Source organism: Macrotis lagotis, chromosome 3 (genome assembly GCF_037893015.1).
Source record: "Macrotis lagotis isolate mMagLag1 chromosome 3, bilby.v1.9.chrom.fasta, whole genome shotgun sequence".
Classification (NCBI taxonomy): Eukaryota; Metazoa; Chordata; class Mammalia; order Peramelemorphia; family Peramelidae; genus Macrotis; species Macrotis lagotis.
This window is the reverse complement of record NC_133660.1, coordinates 56,882,381-56,888,380: the sequence shown is the minus strand read 5'-3', so window position 1 is coordinate 56,888,380 and position 6,000 is coordinate 56,882,381.

Here is a 6,000-nt window from a genome sequence, read left to right as displayed (position 1 = left end):
ATCACCACCACCACTGTTCTCACTGGTACTACTACTACTGCTAGCTAGCTAGCATTTATATAGCACCTACCTTGTACAAAGCACTGTGCTAAGTGCTTTACAATAATTATCTCATTTGATCCTTTCAACAACCCCATGGGCTGGTACTATTTTTCCCAATTTGCAGATGAGGAAACCTAGGCCTGACAGTGATCTGCTAGTCCATAGCTAGAGGCTGAGATAGGATTTGAATTCAACTCATTGTGACTCCAGGTCCAGCACTCTCTCCAATGGGCCCTCTAGATGCCTTATTTGACTCATTCAATATCACTCTGAGAAATAGGAGCCAATTGCTAAAAAGCTAAGCCGTCCAAAGGGCAAAGTTCAACAATTATCTGAACAATATGACTCCTATGATAAGGTCAACTAGGATACCAGTGGCTTCCAGAACTCTGGGCCAGTAGTTAGGTAAAGGCAAATTCCTCCACCAAATCCCTTTGAATAATGACTAAACATTCTAGAGCAGCAGAACCCCAAAAAGGAGTGAAAATTTTCCAGCCCAAGACGAGTGCAGTTCAGCAGGAAAGGTCTTTGGCACCTTGGGAGCAACTCAATCAACAGACAGTGGCTGCTTCTAGCAGTCACTCACAGACAGTAAGGAATTGGAATAACTGGTCAGAAGGGAATTACCTTGAAAGCTTTTCAGCCCACAATTTACTGTTTAGAAGACATTGGAATACAATCACATATACAGGAAAAAAGGAGACTAGAATATATTGTGCAACAAATGAATAAAAAAAAAAGTTGTAACTGTGCTACTAGGAAAAGTCAAGTTCAGATTCACAGCATAGAGACAAAATAATGAAGCAACATCATGTGGATGTTGTTCTGGGCAGTCTGGGTCAGTCCTGCCTTTTGACACTATCAGGAGTATGATCCTGGGTTAGTCCCTCAATTTTTTACTGTTCTCTCAATTCTCTAGGAACAGTGCCAGGCCTGGAGTCAGGAATCCTAACACAACTTCCTGAGTTTAAATCTGGTCTCAGATACTTACTAGCTGTGTGACCTTGGGCAAGTCACTTAACTTTTATCTCCTCATCTGTAAAATGAACAGGAGGAAATGAAAAACTACTCCATTATCTTTGCCAGGAAAACCCCAAATATAATAATGAAGAGTTCAATATGACTGAAAAATGATTAATTCAACAATAGTGATTTTCTGAGACCTTTAAGTTGCAAAAAAAAAATGCTGATCAGCATCAGTAGAGTGAGTTTCTTCACCTGGAAACCAAGGTGATACCTTGATGCATATTAAGAAAATTACAAGGGTGGCTAGGTGGCGCAGTGGATAGAGCACCAGCCCTGGAGTCTGGAGTATCTGAGTTCAAATCCATCTCAAGACACTTAATAATTACCTAGCTGTGTGGCCTTGGGCAAGCCACTTAACCCCATTACCTTGCAAAAATCTAAAAAAAAATTTTTTTGTTTTTTAGGATTGCCCAAGGCCACACAGCTAGGTAATTATTAAGTATCTGAGGTCAGATTTGAACTCAGATACTCCTGACTCCAGGGCTGGTGCTCTATCCACTGCACCACCTGGCTGCCCTGAAAATCACAGATTTTAATATGATTTTAAGTCTTTTTACTTCTCTTGGGTGCTAACTTTTATGTTAAACCTGATCATCCTCTGTGAAACTTTAGCTGTCCCTTTGAGCAGGTAGAAAGGATCACTGGTAAGCAGGGATTTGTGGTCCCATCCCTGTGGCAAAAAAAATGTTGCATTTATAAACATGGCTGAAATCAATACGTAAGCAAAAAAAAATTTTTCCCAGTGAAGGGTGGTTTCAGTCCCCAGTGTACATGCTAATATGACATTTATAAAATGGACCTTTTTCCCCCTGCTTGGAGAATCTGAGTCTTTGGTGTCCTCTTAAGAAAGTTGCGTCTTTGTGGCTTCTTCAAAGCATTTTAGGGGTTTCCTGGCCTGAGAAGCAAAATACATCAAGATGGTGCATCCCATTTTGAATGATTAAAGAAAAGTGATAATGCTGAAAACAGCCCCTTGAAAAGGGTAACTGAAATTTTATCCTCCTATATTATTCTTTACACAGTACGATTTTTTTTCATCTCTTCAAATAAAGGGAAAAATTTTTTTTCAAGTTGCCAAATATGCCAAGCTGTATTTGATTAGTTCTAGGCAGAGGCATGTTTGGGCATTTGAAAACCACAACTGGAACCATCCACTTTGATGGGCTTTAATGCGCTGGGTATTTCCTTTCAACCAAACTTGAGAAAAGTACTTTGATATAAATATACATATGGAAATATTTTACAACATTCTTAAAAAGTTAGATATTTTTATTCAGTTTATATAAAACATACTCTTCAATGTCTGCAAATATGGATAAATCAGTCCCTTAAAGGATCCATTGTCATTTCAAAACCACTGGATTTTTTTTTCATTTTAAAAATCGGACAGAATCATGTTGACAGCTCATGGTCTTGTATCGGGTCAAATGACAAACAATAATTCTGCACCCACCCAAACCACCTTTATATCTAGAGAAGCAAATGAATCTTGGGATTTCTTTTCCTTTTTTTTTCTTTTTGCATAGGCCCCCCAATTTTAACTTGTATCCTGGGGGCAGAGACTCTTCTGGGTCATTTTTGGTTTTGGTTTTTCTTTCATTTTATTTATTTGGGTGTTTTTTTCTTTTTTGCAAGGCCCAAGGCCACACAGCTAGGTCATTATTATTGAGTGTCTGAGGCCGGATTTGAGCCCAGGTACTCCTGACTCCAGGGTGCTCTAGCGGCCCATTCTTTTACAGACTGTCCTCTTTGGGGGACCCGTCTCCTTTGTCCGGTAGTCTTCTTAAGAGATCGTAGGCTTTAAATTGCATCAAGGGCTCATCACTATAGATGGATCCTGAAGGCCAGCCGGCTCAACCTCATTTTACAGATGAAGAAAGCTTAAGACCCAAGGAAGGTCCCCGGGCTAAGAAAGCAGCCACGGCCGGATTTGAACCCAGGCCCCGATTCCGTCCAGCGCAAACAACAGCCCAAATCCTGCTTGCGTGAAGCTTGGGGCCGAGAGCTAATTGTGCTGCGCGTGCTACGGCCGGGCTGGGCCCAGCGCTCCTCTGGCTGCCCAGAGCCCGGCCCGGGGGCAGCCCTGGCGCCCCTTGCCCGGCGGGCCCGGCTGCCCGTGGTTGCCGGACGTGGTGTGCGGTGATCAGAGATGGCGCGTCTGCACGCGGCCGGGAAAGCCCCACAATCGCGTGAACGCTGCACCAAACCGAGCACCCGACGCTAACTAGCGCCGCACGCGGGGCTCGGCCCGGGGGCACCGCTGCAACTGCGCAGAACCGCGCCGGGCGACGCCCCGAGCGCCCCGCACACCCGGGCCCCCGCGGGGCAGCCGGCCGGGCCCCACTGCGCGTGCCCCTGGCCTCCGCGGCCGCCTCGAGCCCGGGAGCGCGCATGTGCCGGCCGCGCCCCCCGAGGGAGCGGGAGATCGGAAGGCGTCGGGGGCGGGGCGCCCGCCGGACACCCAGCCCCGCCCCCAGCCCCGCCCCCAGCCCCGGCGCGCGCAGAACCGGCAGGGGGCGCTGAGGGCCGCGGGCCCCCGAGCCAGGCCGCGGGGCGGGCGCTCAGTGAGCGAGCCTGTGCCCACGGAGGCCGTGGGGCTCCTCGCAGGGACGGCCCCCGTGCACCCGCCTGCTCCCGTGGCTCCGTGTCTGCTTTTCCATCAGCCCCGGACTTGAAAGGAATGGAAGGCCCTGGAGCAGGGGCTTAGGATGGAATGAGCCGGTCCCAGGGAATAGTTTTCATTGGAGACGGGAGAAAAAGACGGAAAAATCACGAAGGAAATTCCACTTAAATCGCCACCGGGTGATTTAACCGGGAGGGGAAACGTTCTGGGCTAATTAGTGCGATTATGGAAACAACATTACTTTAGTAAGGCACCTAAATAGTGAAACATGACCGGATGCTAGTTTGCTCTTTCAGGGATTCTTGATTGCTCAGCATTTTCTTTTCCGTCTACAAATAAAGCTACCTGTTTCATTATCTGAAAAAAATGGGCAAAAACATGCAGTTCATCCACAAACCTTTCATAATAGAACCATAAAATGGGAAGAAACAAGGAGAGAAAAGGAAGTTGGTAAGCGCTTCGATGAATTAAAATAAACAAATTGACTTGTTTACAGAGTTGAAAGGCCTAACCATTACAACTACTCCCAAATAGAATGGCTTACTTAGTTCCCTGGAACTGAAGGCAATTAAACAATTTATTTTGTTATCTAGAGGGATTCTCACTTCAGGTCGCATTAGATTCCATATCCTATAAGGTCCCAACAAGAATAGTTAATATTTTTAGGCAAGGGTGACCTCTACAATGACCCTAACAAGACTCAGTTAAGGACTAAGTTACGGCATGTCTTTGAGAACCAGATATAGTTAAATGTTCTTCCTAAAACCAAATGCTAGGGTCTGTGGAAGGGGAAAAGATGCATAGTCTTTGTTTCCTTGTAACAGGAGAGGCTATTGTAATGAAAGGAATTATTTATAGCTAGAAAAAATAATCCAAAACTCAAAATTTCTTTGAAATCAGGTGATTACAACTGTGCATTTAAAAAAGACTGAAATATAATTCAAGGGAAGGAGTTATTTCTCCAGCAGTGCCTCTTTAAGTTGTTGTCTTTCATTCTCAAGTATGACCATGACATCAGGGAAGGGATGCCATGACAAGCATGTGAATTGGATTTGAGTGGGGGGTGCCGTGCTAAGTCACCAGTCTCAGATAAAACAGGCCTGGAGATTTCCTGAAATGCAAGGGTTAAGGGGTTAAGTGACTTGCCCAAGGTCACCCAGCTAGTAAGTGTCACATGCCTTGTGACCACCAATAAGCTCTCATGCTTTTGTATTATTTTCATACTTCATATTGTTATTCCCATTACATTCTTTTGCATTCTAGGCTAAATGGCTCTATAATTTGTCTAAGTCCACAAGAATTAAATGTGGTAAATGTTGGGGATATAAACAAAGGACTATCAAGCTATCAAGGAGCTCCCAGTCTATTGAAAGTATGCCCACAACTCTATGCAGATGAGTTATCTACAAGACAGATAGGGGACAATCTTAGAGAAGCGGCATGAAGATTAAAGATGGGAAATGCTTTTTGTAGAAAGTGGGACCCTTCAGAGACTCCAGAGGCATCGATGAGGAAGGTTTCCAACATGGAGGACAACGGAGGAAAGGTCAACCTGGCATCCTGCTTCCCACCTTTTGTTTCTTCACAGGGTAGTCTCCCATTTAAAAGCACTCAAGCCTGGCCTCAGCCTTATGGAAATCCAAGCTTATTCCCAGCCTAACTCAGGGACCTTCTTCTTGCCATCCTGTCCCACTTGAAATTACTTTGTATTAACTTTCAGATGTGTTTACATGTTTAGAAATCAAGTGCCTTGAGGGCAGGGAGTTTTCTTCCTTTGACTCCCCAATATCTGGCACAATACCAAGCATAGTTTGCAGAAAATAAAGTTTTGTTGAGCTGAAGAAAAAACAAATAGATACTATAAAGCTCTTTTCTTCCTAGAGGGTTTTTTTTTTTAATTAGCCAGTAGTTAGAAAATACACATGGCTTCATTCTTGCTTTTAGGGAGTTTCAAGTTTCAAGATGACAGGCCTCAACATATACAATGTTCATAATTTTTATTTTTTTCCACAATCCCTTCTGGCTGCTTATGCAACACTACATGGAGTTTTATTTTTCCTCATTGAATATTGTTTTCTAAGAATAGCATGGTTCAATATTGTTCTTTTTATTGAAAAAAGTTCCTACAGTGATATGGTTGATTCAATACAATTGATATCAAACATCCATACTTTATTCATGAAACTGTTAATTTATATTAAACCCTAGACCTTTAACTCCCAACCTAGTAATCTTTCTACTATACCATGATCCCTTAGCTGAAATTCCTTTTTTTAGGCTGTAGACTTCTATTGAATGCACAAAACAAT